This window comes from Octodon degus, unplaced genomic scaffold (genome assembly GCF_000260255.1).
Source record: "Octodon degus isolate 3935 unplaced genomic scaffold, OctDeg1.0 scaffold00207, whole genome shotgun sequence".
Taxonomy (NCBI): domain Eukaryota; kingdom Metazoa; phylum Chordata; class Mammalia; order Rodentia; family Octodontidae; genus Octodon; species Octodon degus.
In genome coordinates, this window is record NW_004524783.1 from 3,833,480 (window position 1) to 3,858,963 (window position 25,484).

General features: G+C 39.1%; 1 protein-coding gene across 6 annotated transcripts in view; it reads right to left on the reverse strand.

Moving 5' to 3' along the window:
* Trio (trio Rho guanine nucleotide exchange factor) overlaps window positions 1-25,484 on the reverse strand; it is a 374,802-nt gene that overhangs the window by 313,933 nt on the left and 35,385 nt on the right. The window contains exon 1 of one of the 6 annotated variants that reach the window (XM_023704919.1): window positions 2,765-2,885. The exons of 4 other annotated variants lie outside the window; for them this stretch is intronic. The gene's annotated coding sequence lies outside the window, so the exon portion shown is untranslated. Of the gene's footprint in view, window positions 1-2,696; window positions 2,717-2,764; window positions 2,886-25,484 lie in introns of those variants that run through there. One more of the 6 variants, XM_023704922.1, reaches the window with a different exon arrangement.

A 25,484-nucleotide genomic window follows, 5' to 3' on the forward strand; every position in this document is an offset into this window, starting at 1 on the left:
AATGTGTTAATTTTTGAAACTGTCCTACCAATTTGATTTGAAACTGTCTCATTGCTATTTATCAATAAAATTATGGGAAAAAAATTTTTAAAAACGGAAACAAAAGTTTTTGTATAAGGGTGGGAAGAACGGTCAAAGAGAGAGGAGGGGAATGGGAAAAAAAAAGAAAAATTAAAATATACTATGTACAGATACAAGTTCCCTATGATGACTGTGACCAATATGTATGACAAACGTGTACTGATAAAAAATACATAAAGGAGAAAAAAATTTAAAGAATAGGTAAAAAAATTTAAGATTTGGGCTCTTTAACATTTTATATGGAACTTTTATAAGGCAGTTAAACAAACTGTACTAGGGGTTTTCTCATATTTATACTCAGAGCCAAAGCATAGCTTGATTTACTCTGACTGTGGAAAAGTCAACTAACTTCATAGATACCAACTCATCGATACTCATAGATGCCATCAGAAAGGGTTAGAATATAGATTGTTACAACTTCCTGTTTGTTTGTTTTGGTTTTTTGACAAGGTATCATTATATATCCAGGCTAGCCCTGAACTCACTATGCACTCCAAGCTGGCCTGAAATTCATGGCGATCCTCCTGCCTCAGCCTCCTGAGTGCTGGGTGCACACCTGGCACTTTTTGTTTGTTTTTGAGACAGTCTCATTATGTACAGCTCAGGCTGGCCTTGAGCTCACAATCATTTCATCTAGCCTCCTAAATGCTGGGTTTACAGATCTGTGCCACCTTGCCTAGGTGACTTGCTAACTTCTAAAGGTGGAATAATTATATTTGCATTAGATTCACAGTGATAGTGCTCCATTTCACACATAAGGTATCCTAAAAACATGAATGCTCTCAATGTACAGGCATGAGAATTGAAAACAATTTCAACTAGATTCAGAAGTACAGGATTTCCAACCCTAAGAAATCTTTGCTAAATTTTTTTTAAAAATCTCTTTTCCTTGATATAAGCAACATACACGCTAGATGGCCAATATTTCTCCAGGGCAAAAAAGAATAACCAGAAGTTTCCCACACCAATGTCAACCATCCTAATCATTTAAATAATGCTGCTAGCTTACTTTAAGTTTTTTAACATTTTGTAGATGCAAACATGCAGATAAATTGGGATAAAATCTAGTGATATGATCTCACCCACTCTAAAACTAAAATAGAACAGATAAAAAAGCGAGTGCTTAGAAAAAAGATAGGTAAGTACTTTGGACAAATTAAAATTTGGTCTACTAGAACAATTTGAGAAATATAATAAATAGTGATGATTATGGATTGTCAGCAATAAAACAAAGTAAATTATGAGCCAATTCTGTGATAAATTAATTGAAAAGAAAGCTCTTTATTGCAAAATGAATAACAGTAAAAGACTTTTAAAACTTGGCATTTGGTAAACACAGAAATAATTGTTACCAGCAAGAATGATCAGTGGGTAAAAAACTAATAGGTAAAAGTATGAGAAATAAAACAATTATATATTTTCAAAGAAAAGCTCAACAAGGTACTTACTAATTACCAAAAGGAAAGTTAACAGCTTGTCAGTGGAGTTGGAAGCCACCACCTAACTAGAGGTGGCTGGTCACCAGTCATGGTACAAATATCTCAAGAGTATATCTCCTTATAGAATGAATACAGAACCATTGCTTCTATTTCATCCTACCTAAAATGTATAATCTGAACCTAATCATAAATATCACAAGAATCCAAACAAAGGGTCACTCAAAAGCTTGGCTAAAATTAAATAGCTTATTTTTTTTCCAATACTGGCAAGTTCTTGACAGATTTTTTTAAAAAGAGAAAAAACAAAAAATAATAATTTCCAGATTAAAGATGACTATAAAGGAATGTACAACTGAATGTAATATGTGATTCTGGAATGGACACTGCACCAAATAAAGGACCTTACTGAAATAATTACAGTTTGAGTAAAACTTGTAAATTAGAAGACAATGTTGAGTCTGTGTGACTTTCCTTCTTTTGGAACATTTTTGCTACCCTAAGAGAATGTCCTTGGTTTAAGAAATAAGCAAGTGACACTTTGCCTCAAAACCAAAAACAAGACTGGCTATTCAGTCTGACAAATAGGCAGATAAGAATATGGGGTTAGAATCTATACCTGGCACTTGGTGATAAGAACTCATGATTATTTTCAAAGAGAAAAGCATCTCAGCAGATCTGCAAAATACCCAGCTGGTAACTTTTAGGTACTGAATTTGTGGAAATTATCAAAAGATAATCTTATCCAACCAGACACACACTTTGATAGCTGAAGATGAAAGGACCAGAAGGACCCAATGGTTATAACATTTGTCAGTCAGATAGCTAGGTGATTAGTTACAAAGCATTTTCTAGACAACAGACAGTGATTTGGCTCTTGTTTTTGACAATGAGAGCAAGAGAACCATAAATAATTTCATTATTTAAAAATACTATCTGGAACATAACTAACTAGCATCCAAATTACCTCTTCTGTAAAATGATACAGGTTATTTTTTATGTTTTAATATCTTAAACAGAAAATCTAATCAATTTATAATCAGAAAGAAGCTTAAAGTCCACTAAACCTCACATAAACATTTAATATTACTGTATGTACTTGCGTTATTTTATCTCTGTACGTTTTTCCTAAAATAGCAAATGGAAGCAAATGATACTGCTTTATGAATTACTCCCCACTTCACAACCAACATCCCCGCTCCCTCACACATCGAGATTGCTATGCATTAGGAGAAGGGTTTACATACCAAATGACTCCAGAGGCCTTCTGTCTCAGAGGTAGAACTCTGGGGGAGGAGCCTGACCGAGAGAGCCATCTCACCAGAGTGTCTCAGACCGACAGCTCAGCAGCGGAGTATGCTGTCAGGAGCTCAGTCTGGTTAGAAGTGGGTCACTGAGGGTGCACCCGAGGAAGGTGCCCCTCTCCTCCCTTCTCTCTCTGCTTCCTGGCGGCCCCCCAGGGAACAGCTCTCCTCTACTGTGCCCTTCCACCAAGCTATTTCTGCCTTTCAGCCAGCTGACCAGGGACTGCAACCATGGGCCAAAATTAACCTTTGAGTTGTCAGGTATTGTGTCTCAGCGATGAGTAAGATGACTAAGACACACCATTTCTCTACTACATACATCATTTTAAAAGCTGCATTAAAACTGTCAATTAAAATTAATGTATCACTCAATACAAACTAATTAAAAATGTTATTAATAAAAGCTGCATGGAAAAATGAGTAATTATTGACAGATTTTCAAGTTCACTGCCAGCAGGGTCTCTACAGTATTTCATTCCAGCTACCAACAGAATACTTTTTCAAATACCCAGAGTTCTTCAAGTCTCATAAATTGCTGAGAAAAGAACAATGCCACATGCCACTTTTCCTTAATAATAATCAAATTTTATGCTCAGTAAACTATACCTTGAAAATTCATCATTTCCAACTTGTAAATCATCATAAAAATAAATGGATGCCGCACTAAGTTCTTTGATTTTAAGGACAATCCAAATTTAGCCCTGAATATGGGTGATATATTTATAGAACCATAGCTCAATGAAGTTTATAGCAACCTTATAGTCAGGATAAAGCCAAATGCACTGAGATGCTCCTTTTATTAAGGACAACCTCTCTCTTCTGTTTCTGACCTATGTGTTAAAAGACTTGTGGATATTGAACAATAAGATCCTATAATACTGGTTTTGTCAACTGTGCTATCGGCCCTTCTGATCTACATCTCTTTTCCCAGTCTAGTGATTAATTGCACTTCCTTTCATTCTTCATAATACTTTAATTTGTACAACAAATTATTGGTAATCTACTTAGACTTCCAAGAGGCTGATGTGGGTACTTTAAAAGATAATATATGTAGTAATTTACCCTTCTCCATGGACGAATATGTCCAGGACCTGAACTTCGAACAGTACCTACATCTATATACAAGCACCGTGGTACTCTGAAAGTCAATCTGATAACCAAGACAGTCACTAAGAGGTGAGCAGGCAGGGAGTACACGCAGCAGGGATTCACTGGGGAAAGAAAGGATGACCCAGAGCTTGGTCGGGGGGACAGAGAGAAGCAGCAGATTTCATCACACTACTGGAACAAGACCTAATTTAAATTGCAAGTTGTCTCTGAATTTTCCAATTTTTCAGATCACAGTTGACCTTAGATATCTGAAACCACAGAAAGCAAAACCAGATAACCGCTTATAAGGGGGATTACTGTATATCAATAATGAAAGCATTTTTATTACTATTATCATTTTTGCCATTAAAATTATTAGTAATAAATATATGCCTCAGGATGGGGAGATAGCTCAGCAGTCTAAGCGCCTAACTGGCATGTGCAAGGTCCTGAGTTCAATCCCCAGTACCCCCCCCCAAAAAAAAAAGCCTCCTTGGTGAATTCTTTTTACTTCTCTCACATCCTTGACATGTTAATCATTTGGGAGGTCTCAAGAACATACCTCAACTGAGCTATATAGGGTTTCTATGGAATACAAAAGGGCTAATCAACAGAATATAATTTCAGGATGAATGAGCAGAACCAACAGGTTCAGAACATGTATAAAAGAGCCACACGAATTCTACAAATTAAGTCTTGCTATGTACAACTTTTCCTGACCGTGATTTACTTGCTTAAGCCCCGATTATCACCAATTCATCATCAGAATGAATTTTCCTATTTATTCACCTATGGTTTTAATAATTTCTCTATGAAAATATTATAAATTACATTTAATATGTTAGTGATGAAAATAAATGGACAGTTTACTGAATATACTCTAAAAACTGGTAAAAGAAAATAAATGTACCCTACATTCCAGCAAGATATTTGTAGGCACAAACTTAATTCTTATTAATTCCCCCCCCCAAAAAAAAAATCATTTAAATGTTTCTTGAATGTAAAGTGATACACCACACACTCCAACTAGGTAAAACTGGCCTTTCTGATAAATAACATTAATGCTTTACTGCACCAGTCGTGACCTATCCAGTGAGACCAAGAACTCCATGCTGTGCAGATAGGGCTGCTGGACTCCACATTGCAAGCAGCCAGTCCCAGGGCCACAACTACTACAGACTTCATGAACAAAGGAGCTCTGGCCAGGCCACTGCAGTGGCTATAGCATTCTTCTGACCACCGTACCTCTTTGGAGAATGTGCGAGCTAGTTTATTAGGTATATACATATTGGTCTCAGGGGAAGAGTACTGTTACCTAATGCAAGAAAGAAATCTTAGAAGCACTTATGTGAATACAAACTGGTTAAGTGTTATCAGGCTTTGTTTTTAAAACCACAGGTGTAAAATGAGTGAATGTGTATGTAAATCTGTCCTGAGCTACTTCTGAATAGAACAGACCAAAATTTCAAAATATGAGTAAAATTTCAGTGAGTTCTAAGATAGGAGAACCAGCTATTTGCAAAGAATTAAAAATTCTACAAGTCACTGCCCTAGGCACTGGAGGAGGTCTTCAAATGAGTAACAAAAAGTAGACAGAGAAAGTGAATGAAAACAATATTTAGGACTGGGAAGATAGTTCAGTGGTATAAGTACCTGCCTGGCAAGTACAAGGTCCCAAGTTCGGTACCCAGTACCACAAAAATGAAAATAAGAAATAAAGAATTTCATGTGCCACAATCATTTAAACAAATAGGAACTGAGCAAATCAGAATCCCAGCCAACGACCACCACAAACACGTTACTTCCACAGAGCTAGCCCTTCTCTCCTGGACTGATTCAGACTGCTTATAGAAACAGATTTAACCTGCACATACATATTCTGCAATATGGTCATTTAACAAAGAGGTACAACCAAACATATTTTTAAATTCTCTGTATGAGTGACTTACTTCTATACACGATGTCTCACATTCTCTTCCTCAGAGCCTACGGGCCAGATGTTACTACTTCCTTGATCACCAAGCCTTCCTTCTCCCCCAGGGCGGTTCTGCCGCTAGGTGGGCAGTCTGCCATGGCCAGTCTTTGCTCTCGCCCAGTACCTTAGGGAGGCCATACCCCAGGCGATGGCCAGTGGGGATTAAGGGCTAATTCCTCTAGATTTTTTCCTTCTTGTACTCAAAATTAGTAGCCTAAATGAAACCTATAACCTTCTCCATAGATCAATTCACTATCTGCTGCATAAACGCATGTTGAACAAAACAGGCCAATTATCTGTGCCAGATATGAATGGCTCTTTCTAATCCCAAATGAGCTACAGACCTCTTTTAGCTTAAACTGGCAAAACAGCACAAAAGACATTCTAAAGAATATGAAAATGAACTCTAATCACATGATTTTTAGCCAATAGCTTAGTTATGCTCCCACGTATCCACTCATACCACACACTGTGACAAAGAACTGCACACACACGCATTCAAAAAACAGACAAATGCAGTAAGTAGACAGCAGTCATGGATCAGCATCTCCAGTAAAGTTTAGCCTCACTGTAGACTACATTTACATGTAGGCTCATTTTTACAATACACAAAAAGAGCATAACTACATAGAATTAAAAAGTAATGTGATTCTGTAACTCTTATACCAAATTGGCAACCTATTTTTTTAAGTAAAAAACCATAACCCAACTTCTAATATCTATAGGGGGAAAAACCCAAAACTAACATTAAGAATTATTCGTGGAAAAATATTTTCATTAAAATGAGCCAAAGTTTAACTATTAAAAATATATTTACTCTGCACACAAGTACCTGAGGCTATAAAGGTATTCATTTCATAGTCCTCTGGCTTGAATCATATATTGCCAGTCTCCCCACCCACAAGTTCTCAGACCAAATAGCATGGACTGATCATGACACAGGATTTTCCAGGACAAACCTGGAAAATTGGTAAAGAATTGTAACAGGAAGGCTAAAAGCATTCTGTTGGCAAGAGGAAAAATTAAACAGGGTTGGTGGGCTTTTCTCTTTCCTTTGCAATCCTTATTAGCATGCTGTAAGTAACAGTAAAGGGGGAAATAATGAAAAATAAAGGGAAAAGTAATTCAAAACCAGAAATTTTTTATAAGAAAGACTGTATGAGGTATTGAAAATAAGCAAGCAACTCCAGTTTTATAAGGTATCTATTACATACAAGTATCTTTAATTGTTAATTGAACAGTATATATACAAACAAGTTTAAAGCGAAGTGGTTTGCAGCATGGACCAGGAACTAAACTCAATCCATGCAACCCCTTACCTAACTGTCTTGTGCTCCACTCTCCAACCCAGTTTCCTTGTCTGTAAAATGGGCTCACACCAAGTAATATAGGTAATGAAAACAATACCACTGGCACTCAGGGCCAGTTACCTGGCTAGCATCGTGATTATTCTAAAGTGGGGAGTTAAGGATTAAAGAAGCAGAGCCCACTCCAAGTTCTCTATCAGCAGATACAAGAGCAGGGTCTGCACCTAACTCCACACAGACTAGCTAAGTAATCAACAAATAAAACGTCAATAACAAAACAAACTTAATCTTCCTTGATTTCAATATTTTAATAACTCATCCCCCTGTATGCCAAATTTTTCATCATTTTATAAGGAAATTTATCACTTGAATAATCAACAAAACCCTACAAAATTTAACGTCTAAATAACAACAGTCACTTAAATGCCCACATAATGCAAGCATTCATATTACCTTTAATTGAAATTAAAATAAAAATTCATTGCCTGGCAAGGGCAAGGGCCTGAGTTCAATCTTGGTTCCGCAAAAAAAAAAAAAAGAAAAATTCAAATGTCAAATCCCATTGCAAATATTCATTTTTGTCACAAAAATTTTAAAAAATCCAAAAATATATGTAATTTAGACTATACTAGATTGACTGTGACTGCTGTGCATACTCTTTGATACAATAATTTTCGACACAGATCCACAGGTACACCTTGAGAGACAGCTACAGGCTGGACACCATGCTAAGGACTTCAGGGAATAAAAATAAATCAAAGCCTGGGACTGAATGCTTACAATTTCATGGTAACACAGAGGAAATGGCAATTTTCTTTGTACCTCAATGTTCCAACCATCAACAAAACCAAATAATCACAAAAACACCTAATAGCTGTTGCTTTTTTAAAAAATTCTTACTGCTCCTATTAACTGCTGGCTGGGAATCAGATTTCTGTTCTTTGGAGGGTTTTTTTTGTTCTTTTTTATGAATTCTACTGAGAAACAAATAGCAATGAGATAGTTCCAAAACAGGCTAGTAGGACAGCCACAACAATCAATACATTGCATACTGCTGTCTTTGCAGCAGTCACCCATAGTGCAAGATGAAGGCATGACATCCCAACCAAACACCACTAGTACAAATCTTTCCCCCCATCAAACCAAGAGAAAGTAGCAGTACATCCATCTTAACTATTTTGTATTCTCTGTTGATAGTACAAACTATATTTTAAAATGGTGGGGGAGGGATGTAATACATTTTAGTAATTAGCAACTCAATTGTGTATGACACTATAATTAGACACATACAAAACACAGACCAAAACTGTCGCTGCATAAAATATCATCAAGTTCCCATTTGTCACTTTGGACTGCTCTGGCCAAGTAACTTTGCCTTACAGATTTCCCACATTTACACATCTTGGTGTATGCACTCAAGTTTGGTCTCATTTGCTCAAACATTAAACATTAATCTAAAACTTCAAATAAACATGGGCTTAACCACCATGAACACTGGGTATGACAAAGCCATGAAGCATCTTGTCCAAGCATCTCAACCACTAGAAATTGATCAATGATGCCTGAACAAAAGGCTTTCTCATTCAGAAGTGAATGCAAGGGACTATAGTTGTAGCTCAATGATACAGCTCTTCCCTACCATGTGCAAGGCCCTGGGTTCAAGTATAATACTGGCTTAACAGAAAAATTCACAAGTGAATGCAAGGTGGAGCTAGGGCTTCCTTCACTCCTACCCCCTGGGCCATTCAAAGAAGGCATCAATCAGAACATCCCCATTGGGAATAAAAGATACACCCTATCACTTCAATTTCAAATGAGTCCAAATTTAGACTGCACTCTGGATCACAGTAAAAAACTATCTTGAAATATGTTTTTATAGTTCTTTCATATCCACTAGATGACTCACAGTTATGTACCACAGAGGCCAGGTACTTTTATTTCTAAAAAAGGAATACATTTGAGAACTGGGGAGGCCAGACTAGAGCTCAAAGGCCTGGTGACTAGGCAAGAAAAACAAGGGAGAAGCTGGTTGTCCCAGAGTGAGGCCAACTGTTTTAAGGACCAGGGGCTAGTTTAAAATGCTTCATTTGACTTCAGGTTACAATGTATTTTCCAGCACAGTCTCATAAATCTAGCCAACATTTAAAAGTAACTCAATAGTGCTAATTGGATCTACCTCTTAAAAGTCCGATTTACAAGCTATTCAAAACACTCTGGCACCAAATAGCCTAGAAAAAGATTTTGAAACTATTTATTAGGGCACAAACAGAAACAGGTCTTTTCAGCAGTTCTTTACAAGCAGGGGTATTTAACACATTCCCACCGGCTTGAACTATCAGTGTATATGCAAGACTGTCTCACTGGAGGGTTTCTGCCACTCCATGGGACTGCCTATGCCATTCAGTGAGACAATTATGAATGTAGAGCCAGTGGTTTAGAGCCACCCAGCAGCGAGTTATACGAATTATGGCCCCATCACGAATGTGTTAAAGCAGAAAAAGTCTTCTTTGACTGAAAAATTAAAAAAAAAAAAAACATTCTCCATCTCATATCCAAATCATGCACGTATGTCACACCACCACATCCATGCCTCCTGGTCACTGGGAGAGCTCTGAGAAGCTTCAGCGTCACCTAGCCAGGACAGCTGTCTACTGCATTTTACACAAGTGAGAAACCAATTCATTTGTAAGAGAGCAAGCCAGATCTGTAGGTCAGAGCTAGACTTCTGTAGCTGTATGCTACAAACTACAGAATAACTCTCTCACTGACCAATGTGGCTTATTCTATCAAAAACATGATGTGATGGTTATAGGGGGGTATCAATTTGACGGGCTCTGGGACCTTCAGTTTTGCTCCTCCATGCCCTTCTGCCGTAATGTCCCTGCCTTGAAGCCAAGTGACCATGGACTGAATCCCCCAAGCCAAATTAAGCCTCTCCTTTAAATTGTGGATATCAGAAATTGCGTCTTAGTAACAAGAAATCTGACTACTGTAACACATACCATATGTATACCATATATAGGACAATAACTCTCCCTCTGCTAACTCAAATCAAATCACCTTTAGAAAAAAAGCAACAAAAATAGAGAAGGCCTTAGTCATAAATAAACACTGGAAACAATTCTATTTTCATTAAAAGTTCTATCACTACCCACAAGTATTTAACATATATTGAAAAAAAAAAGTATTTAACATATGCCCACATTTTTGTTTTTTATTTATTTATTTATTTATTTATTTATTTATTTTTTGCAGAACTGGGCATTGAACTCAGACCTCTGCACTTGCCAGGGAAGCGCTTATTCTATCGAGCCATCTCCCCAGCCCCAATATACCCACAATTTTAAGCAAAACAAATAAAATGTTAGTGACATTAATTCAGGACTTAAAAACTTCCATGACAAATGTGAAGGTTACATAGACACTTTCCTTAATTGTAGTAAGAAAATATTTCATTTAAATTTTTCTGTTGGGGTTAGGGAGATAGCTCAGTAGAATAAGCGCTTCTCTGGCAAGTGCAAGGGCCTAAGTTCAATCCCTGGTTCCGCCAAAAAAAAATAGTAATAATAAATAAATAAACTTTTGTTACATAAATTCATATCATGAGTCAGGCATGCATAGCACTTGGGAGGATGAGGCTGTAGAATTGCCATGAGTTTAAGGCTAGCCTAAACTATATAACAAGATCCTGTCTCAATCCTCCACCCAAAAAAATTCATTTCATATATTAACCAAATTCAAGCAGAATTGTTTCCTATTAATTAAACAAGTTTCAAAATATTTTTAGGGCTACAGACATAGCTCATTGGCAGAGATCACTTGTGTCCCTGGGTTCAATCAGTAGCATAGCAAAGGGGGTATTAAATGGTTGCTGATTGGTTGGTTTTGTTTTTAAACTTTCTTCTACAGAGTTCAGAAGTCATTCACCCACCACTTTCCCACTAGTTTGACCTTTAAAAAGACCAGCCTGTCTTCTCTAGTCACTATTTCCACTTAGTGGTTGGCTTTCCCAGCCCTTTCCTAGGTGTTCAGCACAGGAACAGCGACATCCCCAATTTCTCCCTGTTCCTTAGCCAGAAAGCCACCTCTGCATGAGTGCATGGGTCTGATGCCAAGGGGACAAGTGTGTGCAGGCCACATGTGTACACGGGCAGCTATGCATGAGACTATGCCAGGCCTTGATGACTAATCTGGGACTGCGGTCTACTCAGATTACAGCCCACCTAAGAAAAAAAAGGACAGGTACAGTCAATGTGTTTATCTACTTTTCAGTCTATACCCACAGTCTTAAGATTTTATCTGAATAAATAAAACAAGACGAAGCTCTCCTACGATCTTCCAGAACTTTTGGTACTCTGGTGTCAAGTGTAATATGAACATTCACTATTAGTTATAATTTTTAAAAGGCAAGAAAGGAAGGAGAGATAAAAGGTGGTCACAGAAAAAGAGGATACTAATTTTAAGGGGAAAAGTAAAATAGGTCAACATGTTCAAAATTCAGTCACTGAAAACGACGAAACTGTCTTTGAGATATGGCCGTCTACTTAGATTTTAGGGAAGTCCAGTCTCCACTCTTCCCATCTACCACCTGCTCCCATAATGTCACTCATCTCTACCTTACCACACTGAGGGGTCCGCTGTTCATCTTCTTGGGAATGACTTCCAAAGCTGGATTTTTAAAAAGTTGTTCAGTTCTTCTTTCAAGCACCTGAGCAAACCTTTTTTTATTTTCTTGGCTCAGGATGCTAAAGACCGTAAGACCTATCAAAAACGCAGTAACAGCTTTTCACTGGAGGGAGGGGAGACATTAACAGACCATAAAAACATATTCTTTGAAAAGACACACAAAGATTTCAGAAGCTTATAGCATCTAGAGTTAACGGGCACCTCAGACAACAATACAGACAGATATTGGACTCACACAAATGGCCTACTGATTAGAGCACAAAAGCTTAGCTACAAAAATCTAGGGAATAGGGGCCAGGGAGATAACTCAGTGGAATAAGTGCTTGCCAGGCAAGCACTAGGTACTAAGTTTGATCCCTGGTAACACACACGAAAAAAAAAAAAAGAAAGAAAGAAAGAAAGAAAGAAGTCCAGTGAATAAGAATCCTACATAGTGAACTTTGAGGAGAAAGTCTTAAGTATATGCAGAAGAACAAGCAAATAATTTTAAAATCATGGCAAATTTACTATAAATAATTCCAAGTAATAACAGGCCACAAATTACTTTGATCTTTCCCCATTCTAGCTATCTTTATCTCCATTTATCACTTAACTGTACTCATCAATGAGACAAAATGTGATATGCTTAAGACTTCTCTGGTGCTCTGTCCAATCACATGTACAAACAGAAAACCAACAATCAGCAACCCACTAAGAATGCAGACTACTTTCAATTATAAACAAGCTCCATTTAGTAAAAACATTAATCAACCAAAGGCTACAGAGCACACTGTACAAACATTATTACCCGCACTACTCTGGCAGTCATCCCCATTTACAACCAACAATGTCACGGCACTGAGGTCCAGGGGCTGGGATGGAGCCACACAGGAAGCCCAAGCTGCTGAAAAGATGCATCTGATTTGGAGTTAGGGTCCAAACCAGCAAAACTGACTAATGAGCAACAGGACTATAGTAACAGATGACCATGGCAACTGCCAGGAAAAGCACAGTGCTGCCTGAAAAGTGGCACAATATGTGCCCTATCTCACTGTGACCTAAGGCAAACACCAGAAACTCCACATACGGTGTGTACTAAGATAAAACACACACACACAAAGTTTTACAATGAAACTTTAACTCAGGAACAAAAAAAAAGGGTAAGATGCATGCTTTCCTCTAAAAATACACGTTACCAGGCATGGTGGTAGACACCTGTAATCCCAGCACTCAGGAGGCTGAGGCAGGAAGATTACAGATTACAGAGACAAGTTATAAAAGTGACAAGTAGTACAATGCAAGAATTCAGAGACTTTTACCTGGCAGGATGTAAACAAAGCTTCATTAAGCTGTGGCTCCTGTAAAAGGCCAGCGTGAATTACAGATTGAGGCCATGTCTCAAAAAAAAAAAAAGTTTACTGTATTAAGACATAAATAGTAAAGGAAATGAGAATATTCCATACCAGCACAGCCTGAATTATAAGACAGCAAAAAGAAAGTAAATACAACACCTGCCAGAACACTGAAGTCTTTTAGTTTTCTGAACTAAAAAGAAAAGAAAAGAAAAAAAAATCTGGCCAAAGCCTTAAGTACACTGTCAAGTGCCTTCTGCAGATTACAGCACAGAAGAAGGCACCTTGTAAAATCAGCTCTGTGATCCGAAGAGGGGAAGGCGGCCACAGAACAAGGTGGGCTTGCAGGCCTACGATGGTTGGTTACCTTTTCAAGCACTTGGTTACCTTTTCACTCACTGAGAGATCACAACAGTTCATTTATTCCCCTTCAACTCTCCAAATGTAGCTGCTGTCGCTAAGGTGAACTCTTTTAACAAAAACATTTCAAAATCCCCACAGGACAAACGGGGCAAGATATCCAGTTACTAAGAGGATAGAGAACAAGCAGCATTTTCTGGGAGGGCTGCTCTCCTGTCTCAGCACCCCAGAAGACAAGGTGCATCAGCACCTCCCTTGGCAGACTGAGCTGGAGCCACCACCAGAAAGCTGCCACCAGAGCTGTGTATCTTTATAGCGTGGAATCCATCTTTCCCTTAGAAGCCTTGTCCTCTTGGATATTTAGAAACACAAATTCTTACCATGAAAATAAATTCAACACAAAGCAGTCATAATTTCTCAAGATTCCCAGTTGGCCGTGTCCCTAAGAACCACAGCACACCAACAAGCAGCCTGCAGGGATCCTCAAAGTGTTGAGCCTTGCTCGACAAGTGAAGAAAGAGAGCCACTGCAAAGGTGGGTTCAACCAGAGTTGAAATGAAACCAATTATGGAATGAGAAAAAAGTGAGAGTCTGGTGATTAAATGGCAGCACTGAATTGCCTCTCTCTCTCCCTGTCTATTTAGAGTTCTGCAGGGCTGGATATGTAGCTCAGTAAGATAATGCTTGCCAAACAGACACCAGGCCCTGGGTTTAATCCCTAGTACCAGGGAAAAAAACCCATATATAATTTAGCTTCTGTAGAGTTTTTAGGGGGAGAGTTCTATTTCGAGATTAAAGATAAATATTTTAAAAGCAATAACTAGTTTATGGAATAAATGTTTATGGGATGCATTAATTACTCTGATGGTGTATTTTACAAACTAACTTTTTGAACACGATTTTAAAAAAAACACATCTTGCCCAGTGTGGTAGTGCACACCTATAATTCCAGCACTCAAGAGGCCAAGTCAGGAGTAATTCAAGGCCAGCCTGGGCTACACAGTAAGCTCAAGGGCAATCTAACTTACAGAAAGAGACCCTGTCTTTAAAAAAAAAAAAACCTTCACAATTCTCCAAAGATATGTATTTTCCTTATTTATAGATACTAGTTAGCTACTATTAAAAAAGAGAGAAAAAACAATCCTGTTTCAGTAGCAGTCTGGCTCATGAAGAGGTAAGACAAGTTATAAAAGCGACAAGTAGTACAATGCAGGAATTCGGAGACTTTTACCTGGCAGGATGTAAACAAAGCTTCATTAAGCTGTGGCTCCTGTAAAAGGCCAGGCAAATAGGCAAAAACCTAGGCAAGGTGTAGTTCCCCTCAGAATGGAGGGCCGGGCATCCTTCCGGGCACTGCAGGAGACCTTCCCACATTGCCAGCTCACGGAGCATTTGACCTCCACTCTGAAGACACCCTTTCAAGCCCATTCTGCTGGAAGCTATTGAGTGGGTCAAGAAGACTGCCCTAACTCCGGGGAAAAGACCCACAAAAAGACAAGTGCCTTGTGGCCAGGGGATGAGGGAAGGGCACAGATATTAACTGTGTGCCACCCCCATTCCAGAACTTGGTGTGTGGCAGAGCTTCTCAGCAGTACTTGGACCACGTTCTAGTATTGTAAGCCTACAGAAAACCAGGGAAGAATTTTTTAAAACGATCAGAGAGCAACGTTCATTCCTAGGGAGTACTTCACCTCTCAGGAGAAATTAAGTGAAGTCTTAAATAATAGCGAACATTACAATAAGTAATGTCCTGGAATGGAAAACAAAATGTAAAAATTCGTAAGATTTAATCATAATTATAAGTACAAAAAATGTAATACTTGGGGCTGGGGATAAAGTTCAGTGGCACAAGTGCCTGCCTGGCCAGCACAAGGTCCTGAGTTCAATCCCTGGTGCCAGAAAAAGAAAAAAAAAAAAGGTAAGAAAAGAAAAGGAAAATGTAATATTGTTCTTTTTAGTGACATTTCACAGAACTATTTACATGTAAATTTCTCACTAATTTTTATACTTCAATCCTCAACAAAATTAAAGCAAAAATGTACATAAGCTTCTATTAATGCAGGGGAGATTTTTACCATATCTACAGGCCGCACAAGAAAAAACTGCATTCATTGTACTTGTTAAGCCAACCAATTCTAAAACTTTTGCTATTCCACTCACACTTCAACAGGAATTTGTACTAGATATGTTTGTCCCAAGGTTAAGATTAAAGCAGCTCTTCAGAGCAATCCAATGGCTGATACTAACAAGGTACAAGGTGCTATCTCAGTGAAGGCCAATACCAACAGAAGTCAAAGGAAGTCATCTGGCAGAATGTGTGTATTCATCTCACTGTGCACGGCAGACAGCCAACAACAGGGGCTCCACATATTCCACAGAGGAGCTCTTCTAAGATAACAGAAGTTTAGTTATCATTAGAGAAAGTTTATCAATCCTCAGGCAACAATGCTCAGAAAAATTATGAGGGGAAGAACACAATACAAAAACTTAAATAGGAAGAACTAAAAGTAATAACATGAAAATCAATGACACGTGGAAAGTCTTGCTTCAAGATACTAGCTTTAATTAGATGTCAGGAGGATCCTAGGATAAAAAGAAGCAATAAGGAAAAAAGAAAATGAGATCTGGACATTCTGGAGAAGTCCCTGAGATCAGACCCAGAAGTCTGCATCCAGATTAGTGAAAAGTGTGAAAGCTGTTTGAGCTGGTTGAGAGAAAGCAGAATGTCAGCACTTTCAACCAACAGGGACATGTGATCACTATACTATGTTCAACTGTTTCAAAAGCCAGCAGAAGCAGATTTTGCAATTCTGGACACTTGAAACCAGTACCCAAAACAACTAGAGAAAGTTTAGAGGAAGACTTTAACCTGAAAAGAGTATTAAGGTGGAGGAATGAGGGCATAAAATATTACAAATAGGGAACAAGGTGACTAAAAATAAAAGGTTATACTTATATTTAGGAATTTCTTCCTTTTCATGGCATGTTTGAAGTGTGGCTTCGTAGCAGTCATTCTGAGCACTAAAAGCCTTATTAACCTAATTGCTGCCTCAGAAAATACCACATACATATGCTTCTGCACGTAATGTCCAGGGTGACAGCACACAGTCCATCTCTAGCCTCAAGCAAACCTCAGGTCTACAGACAGACAGACAAGACTACCCCAACTCAGTAGTGTTCTCTCTATCTGGTGCTGATGAAACCTACAGCTACTACAATTTGCAGAACTTCCTATTCACCTCTCCAGTTGCCCGATACATAAAAGAAACTTCTCAAGACCCCTTTTCATGAAAAGCTCATGCAATTCAGCTGCCAAGTCTTTAATTGCCATGAGCCTGACAAATTGCTAAGCACATGGCTACAAGAAGAAACCACATCACTTCTTGAAAACGAAGCCAGAATCGGGTAACTTGCTAGAAGCCTACAACCCAAAAATGTATGTTTAGTCCAAAGTTTGTGGACCAAAATGAAACAGTTTAGGCAAAATGAGATACCACTAAATCTACATTAAAAAGAATATGGTAAATCCCAAAAGGGTTTCAGCCTCAGTGATCTTCACCAATGCCACAAGTTAGTCTCCCACACTGTGCTTGGTGGGCTGATCCTAACCACATATTCACTTCATGCCTTTCATGATAAGCACATTCTCGGAGATGGGAGGCTGCAACAGTGAATAAGGGACAGCCCTGGCTCTGCAGATTCTCCCATTACCCGCCCCCCATGCTCCCCTTCCCCTAGCAACCTCACATTATCAGCCAGTTCCTCCCAGATGGATGCTCAACTACGAGACCAGGTGCAGATACACTCTAATTAGTGGGGTCCCCCACAATAGGTCTTGGCCACTGCTTCTATCATCAGCCCTGAACCACTATACTACTGTCCTTTCAGATCCTCAGTCTTCCACTTTGTATGCCACATGTCCACACCTGAACCTTATGCCTTGATCATACCTCTCTACACAACCCATGCATGAAGCACAGCCAGAAAAAAAAAAAAAAAAAAACAGCAAAACTTAAAGGCAGCAATGCAATTTTTTTAAAAGTAGAGAAATGGATGCACCTTGAGATCATAACGTTACGTGGACGAAATCAACACTCAAGCTTAACTATCACATGATTTCTCTTACATGAGACACCCAAAATTACATGCAAAGAGCAAAATAAAAGATAACAGACAACAAGGAGCTCGATCTTTCTCAGATGGGAAGCAGATCAAAAGATAGAGGACAGTGGGCCAGGGAGATAGCTCAGTTGAACAAGTGCTTGCCCTGCAAGCACAAGGGCCGGATTCAATCCCCGGTTCTGCAAAAAAAAAAAAAAAAAAAAAAAAAGAGGAGAGAGGAAGGAAAGGAGATTTTAAAAAAAGAACAAAAACATGTTATATGCACGTCAACTCCACACAAGGAACATAAACAGTAGGTACTGTAAACATGGACTAGTTAAATAAGTAAGCAAGCAAGCACACAAGCTTCTGAGTTAGAAGCCTAGAGCCCAACAGGGCTACATTTAATAGCCATTTGACCCTTACCAAATGAAGTGGGTGAATGTCTCTCTGGCTTTCTGTCCCTCTATGAAATGGTGGCAGGGCCCAAAGGAATCATCCCCAGCAAAGGCTCAGTAAAGGACAGGAGGTGGCTGGAAAACAAGAGTAACCACTTTGGAAACAGCAGTCCTACTGCTAAGGGGCTCATGGGATGTCAACGTGACAAAGCCCCACAGGGAGCCCCATGGAGCAGGACACTCATGCCTCTGATTTTCTGACTTTCAATGTGCCCAGTCACCCCTCCTGTTAACCAACCACTCAGATGCTGCACTTGGCCACAACACTCCAGTCTGTCTTCACATACTCTTGACACTGGTCTGTAAGGGAAGGGGGCAGGGCCAGGGCATTCAGTATTCAGAGGGCACTGGATGGTCCTCAAGAGGGGACTGCTGTAATGCATGCACCCTGAGCCAGGCATGGACATTTGGCCCAGGTGAGTGGTCCCGTGGGATCTATGCCACAACGCAGCATGGGGACCACCACAGTTCTGCAACTGAAGGTCACAGAACGATTACAGAACTCTCGGCTGATGATAGATAAAACTGAGCTCCAGTGTGCTCAGGAAAGACAGCTCTGCCCACCTTCAGTCTCAACACAGGCCAAAGCCCTCAGACAGGTCTGACACAATTTCATCTTATTTTCCTTTTCAGTATTCTCTAACATATTCTAAGCCCTCTAAGAATAACATAATATTTATATAGGAAGTATCAACACACATTACCTCAAATCATATATCATTTATTACTTTTTTTAAAAAGGTTGGAGTTGAAGGTATAGTCAACTGCAGAACACATGGTTGGTATGTGTGTGCACCTGGGTTCACTCCCCAGGAGGTATACACATGTACACACAGCTCACTACTACTAGCTCTATGTCCTACACAAAAGACATGATGCTGAGAAACACACCTAGCAGAATTAAACAAGAATGTATTCTACAGCTGAGCATGGTAGCACATACCTTTAATCCCAGCACTTGGGAGGCTGAGACAGGAGGATTACCTGCCAGCTGGAAGCCGGCCTGGGCTATACAGTGAGTCCAGGACAACCTGAACTACATAGTGAGATGTTGTTGCAAAAAACAAAACATACGTTCTAATAGCCCAGTATTATTTTTTTGTAATCAACATAAGAAAACTAGGAAAATGAATGTGAATGTATATAGACATCATCTTTTTCTTATTCTTTGTATCTTAACTTTTTTGCGCACTTCACCAATAAAAATTCTGGTCCTCAGGAGGAGATTTCTGTAATGCATGCACCCCCTCTTGAGGACCAGAATGCATTAAGATATACAGAAAAATACATCAATTGAAGTCATAAATTTCAAGATAAAACTACCTGTATTCTCATACTTAACCATCATACTGATGTAACATGGCCTACTTCTGCAACTTTTTTAAAGCTGAAACAGATTCTTACAAAAGTGGCATTTAAGTTATATTTTTTAGAAACAAAACAAACCCTATTCTGTTAAAAGTACTGACAGTTATCACTTTGCACGGTATTCTCAGCAGTTTTTTAAGTGGTAGAGTCAGTTATCTTTTTTGCTTCGTTCCCTTCAAAATAGTCTTTCTTTAATCCACTGAAAACAGGAAGCTCCGGGCAATACGTAATGTTCAGTGTGAGTACTCAGGCCACACCAACTGGGAATATTGGCATGAAACCAGCTTTTTTATTTAGGTTATTTCAAAAAGTTGAGCCAGAAAACTAGGAAATACATTACCATGTCTATATGAGAACTAATATTTAATGTTCCTAACACATCTCTGAAAATCAGGTAAATTTAAATCAGTATAAAGTAAGCATAAAATTCTACATGAAGGCAAAAGATACATTTTAATACACATTGCTACTGATTTCTCTGAGTGCTTAAAATAGTAAAAATTCTGAGGGCAATAAAGGTGAAAAGGCACATTTTTTATTTTTAGACAGTTTTAAATTTATAACGTAGCATTTTATAACAATTAAAAATAATTTCAGAATAGTTCCTACAACACATAGTAAAGAAGCTGCCTGGGTTTTATGCAGGTACGTAACTCACTTTTCCTTTCCAGAGTACCAGGCCCACTCGGGCAGACCCAGGCAGAATGCTGCCAGGCTCTCCAGGAGCAGGGCTAAGACCAGGATAGCTCTTCACTCACTCCAAGTGGGAAGGCACCGAAAAAACTTTTTCCACCCTGCTCCTCCTGTGATTTTGTGGGACTGGGGTAACACGAAGGCCCCCTTCTGAGCCCTTGTAAAGCTTAGGGTACAAGTCAGGTCCTGAGTGCTGACAAATGCTGGTTCACAGCTCAAGCCACACTTAGCTCATACACAGAACAAGCGATTCGGCTACAGGGGGTGCGGGGGAGGGGACGTGCTCTGAATGTTCGGGAGGTCTGCTTTCCAACAGACCAGTACTGACAAGAGCTGCTAACTCAGCATTATCTCTCAGACCAATCTGGCTGGCTGGCTGTGCCTTATGGGTACAGGACTGAATTGACATGACTTTAACCAAGTGAGGGACAAGCCACAAAAATTATCACTGGGCATTACCAATAGCTTTACATGACTCTCCTCTTTGGTATACTGACATTATCAAACTCTGTCAGTAAATGAAGTCAATACTGATCCTACCATCACCGAATGGTCCCAGTTTATACTCACTGCTCCAGAACAATTACTAGCAATACCTCCTTTTACCCTTAAAAGCATCTGTTTGATAATAAATCATACGATCAGCCTATCAATAAGCAATGTCAAACTACAGAAGCATCACCATTTCACAGCAACACCTGTCAGCTTTTAATCACCAAGAGAGATGAAGGTTTTGAACCCCATCACACAAGGAGTTCTAATCCTTGGCCAGTGCACAAAATTAACAATCCTGGCCTCAAAAGCTGAATCTTAACATCTCTTCATCAGTAAACTTGAACATTATTCACCTTCTCTTCCCTTTGACATACAGTAGTAGCATTTCTGTACTGATAACCACCACTTACAAATGACCATCCTCTGGATTTATCCCTGTTGTATAGAGGACCACCTGCTGATTCTCCTGAGCAGCTCTCCTTGAAAGAGGAGCAACTGTCTCCATTTTGACTGAGACTGACTCTATTTCCTTGTATTGATATGTACAGAGCTGGCTAGGACTTCTCTTTATCTTTTCAATTGGCCTTAAGCAATGTACACTGGTCTAGCTGAGGTGCTGGTGATAGTCTCTGAAGGTGGCATGCATGTTTCCCTAGTAACCTACACCTGCTGCTCTTTAATATGAGCTAGACTGAGACAGGATGAAGAGCCAATGTTCTGTGCTGCCAGCTGGGAGACAGCCTTCAGATAGAGGTTATGACTTCCTGGGGCTTGAAAGATTACATCAGAACTGAAGCACCAGATCCCAGAAATATTAGATAATCTCACAGCATAATGTAGATTACTTTCTCTGCATATCCTCTCTGCATATGGCAGAGAAGTGTGTAGACCACCCATCTAGCTCAGCACACAGTACTCACCTACTTGCCACAATTCTCAGTCATTCCTCCTTAAGCCACTCCTCCACTGAATAAAACCTGGGTGCAGCCCTGGGTCAGCCTTTTTTTTCTGGAAAGCCATCTTCATGGCTGGACTTAGGGCCCCTTGCCTCCCTAATAATTATAAATATGTTTTAGTGTCTTTACCTTTACCATGGGTTGCACTGGGAGTAGCAGATTGGAATTAACTTGGTGGGATTCCAGTAATGTGCCTTTTGGATTACAAATACTGACTTCTTGGACCGAGGTGAGAATCTGGAGGGGACTCCTACAGTGTGTGGTCTCAGCATCACCAGTAAACCTTCCTGCTTCTGTTTAGCAAAATTGCAAATAAATAAAGACCAAATGAATTGTTGCCCTTTTCAAAGAAGCATTTTCAAGCAAGGTTAAATGAAAAACGAAATTCAAGAATTATTCCATAAATGAGTAGAATCACTAGAAGTCTGTTAGAAAATGAAAAGCCATACACAACAAAATTTTGTTCTATAATTCCAAACAAAATTGAAAAAAAGAGAATAATCTTGATAAAATACTTGAAGGGATTCAAGAAGTAGAGTCAAGCCACATTATGGCCAGGGCTAATTCTGCTTTTCTCTGTGTGTAGAAATACCAGAGATCTAAGCCTGCATAGAGGCACGTGCAGCCAATGCACTCCGCATAGGAAGGCTCCAAAGCACCTAACCCAGTCACAGGAACAGGAGAGCCCTCAGCAGAAGACAGGAGTGACTTCCTCTCCAGGTACCTCTGAGCCTTGAGACCCAGCCGTTTTTCCTCACTTCCTGTCATTGTTTTTATTTGTATCTTTCAATTTTCTACCTAGTGGCCCTCATGGCCCAGAACAGAAACTCCAGCAAGGATGATGAAATTCTAATGCAGTGTGTTTTGGGAGCAGGGAGACACCAAAGAATTATCAAGAAATGTATGCAAAGGCCACAAGTTTATTTCAAAATTTCCATAATACTAAGAAAAAAGTTTCATACTATCAGCCCATATCTCAGTTATTACCAAAAAACTAAAATATGCCTTTTCTACTTAGAAACTTTTAAACCTGTGAAATATAAGCTATTGGAAACAAATGAAGTAGCGTGTTTATAGAAATGTCCTAAAGTTTTTACCATGAATATGAACTTCTTTCTGGCACTGAACTGAATTCCAGAATAAATCACATGCACAGTGCAGACCTCCCACGTGCTCACTACTGTCAACTGTGAGCACCACGATTCTCACACCTGAGGCAGAGCCCAAATGCTGTAACACGCTGTATAAGAGCATCCGTGTACGTGTTGCTTGTGCTTCTCTAAAGATACACTTGCAGAGACAGTATTTAATGGTCAAGTGTTTCAGTTCTAAAATAAACATATATATATTTAGTAATGTTGTAAATGTGTGCATAAAATATTCAATGGTCAAAAGACAGACATTAAAACCAACTTTCAAGTAACTATGCTTTCAAGAATTAAGTATTTTTGTCTCTTCCCATTTACTCAGCAGTAAGCAAAAACAACTTTTAAAAAAGTTCAATATTGGACTAGGGAGATAGCTCAGTGGTCTAAGCACCTGCCTGGCAAGTACAAAGAACTGGGTTTGATCCCTGACACCACATGTGGTGCCAGCCTGGGCATGGTGGAACACACCTGGAATCCCAGCGCTGGGAAGGCTGAAACAGGAGGATCATTATGAGTCTGAACTGTGTAGCAGTACCCTGTATCAAGTAAATAAAAAAAATTAAAGTGCCGGGTAGATTTAAACAAACTTTATGAGTCTTATCAGTCCCAAACTTCAGAAGCAGTTTTGCAAAACATACTGTGCTTCTACATACTTGAGTTGTATTCCAAAATCCAGTTTTACCTTGGTGTCTCTATATTTTAATATTACAATAATCTAGAGTCCTCAGCTCCAGAGTACAACTTATGCAACAGACAAAAATGGAGTCCATTACTAGCTATTAAAAGATAAATGGAAGTAGTGATGTGAAAAGGGACAAAAGAGTTCTGAGTTAAGAGTGAAGGAAATCAGAAAACACCTTCTAGAAAGCATTTGAATCCTGACATCCATAAAAGAAAGTATGACTTCAGTCCCAACTAGCAATGCTGGGGGAATTACATATTTCTAACTAGTGCCAGTCTGGTGAAACTCACAGATCTTGTCTCAAAATACTAGTTTTAATGTACATAAAATATAAAAACTTAAACAGAAAATCAATTATATATTTGTTTAAAAGTAGCCAAGACATTTTAAAGTAGTACCTGGTTCTTTTCAATGTATTAAATAAAAAGATCTAGCAGTCAGCCTACTAACTACTATAACTTTTTAGGGACAATGAGCTGATATATTTTGAGAAATATGCAATAATTAATGTAATTTGAAAGTATCCACTATTTATGCATGCCAAGTCACAGACATTACTGCAACTACTACATTACATTCATAACAAACACTGAACTCTGTTAGATCCATAAAAAAAAGCACTGATTAATTTTTTTCCCATTCGAAGATTCTACAGACAGTATAGTGATTTTTTTTCAAGTTTTTATTTGTTTTAATTAATTTTTTTGTGGTACCAGGGATTGACCTCAGGACTTGCGCTGGCCAGGCAAGCACTTATTCCACTGAACTATCTCCCCAGCCTATAGACAGTATCAACAACAACAAAAACTCTACTCCTCTAGTCACTTTGTTGTTATTCATTTGGCTTTTTGACCTCTACCTTTGGAGGGAATGTGATAAGAAAGTCCCTGAAGAACAAGCTCTTAGCCAGGAAACCACGAAGTGCACCATACAACCTTCTCTCAGACTATACTCAGGCCAGCACTCCAATATGTGTTGTATATGCCCCTAGCCACCGCTGGCCAGGTGGACACCTGATTCAAATGGGATCCTCAAAAAGCCCAGTTTTCAGAGTTGCTAGTCCACCCCCTTCCCCAACAATGGAAGTGAGCTAAAGTTGACAGGGCAGATAGCCTGGCAGGCAAAAAGTAGACTCAGGAGAATCAGAAAACAGAAACTCAGAGCTATGTGAGGGCCGGGTAGTCCCCTCTCGCAGCATTCCTGTTGGAGTGAGGCTAGGTTATACAAGACTATCTTCTGCCTAGAAGTGACTATACATAGCTCTTATACAAGTCAGTAAATTCCCCCTTTTCTTTTCACTCCAGCAACCAAAAGAGCTTTAAGGCAACAAAACTGTCCATACAAACTGAAGCTATATCTTACTCAACTTGGGCCCATAACCACAGCCACAGAAGGTTACATCAACATGCACTGATGGCAACTAGAACTTTCTATAAACAGCAGCACAAACAAATGGATCTTTCGAGAAAGTACCTGAAGAATTAATACTTGGTGATGCTAAAATGCCAGGAGACCTAGTCCTTTGTCTTTCTACTATAGCCTTGCATAAAATGACATGTAGTCCTAATTTTGGTGCATTAAACCCTATTTTAAAAATATAACACCGAGATATAGAGACAGGATGGTGCTCTATGTTTAAACTGACCACCACTGCAGCACAAGTTACAGAGACAAAACACTGCTAATTTACATATGGAAAACAAAACAAAACTGTGCTTTTATGTCAATGTTACTGCTTTCAATTAGCAACAAGCAAACACAGAAAATCAAAATTATGATACAAGTGAGTGAATTTATAGTCTCTGTATCTGTCGTAAGGGTGCACCTCACTGGGGACAATGATATATACTTGTAATCCAGCTACGTGGAAAACTAGCCCAGAAAGATGGCAAGTTTGAGCCTAGTCTAGACAACTTGGCAAGACCCGGTCTCAAAATAAGCACCTAGGGTAGAATGCTTACTTAACGTGTGAGGCTTTGGATTTGGTCCATTTGCAGCACCACCAGTGAGTGAG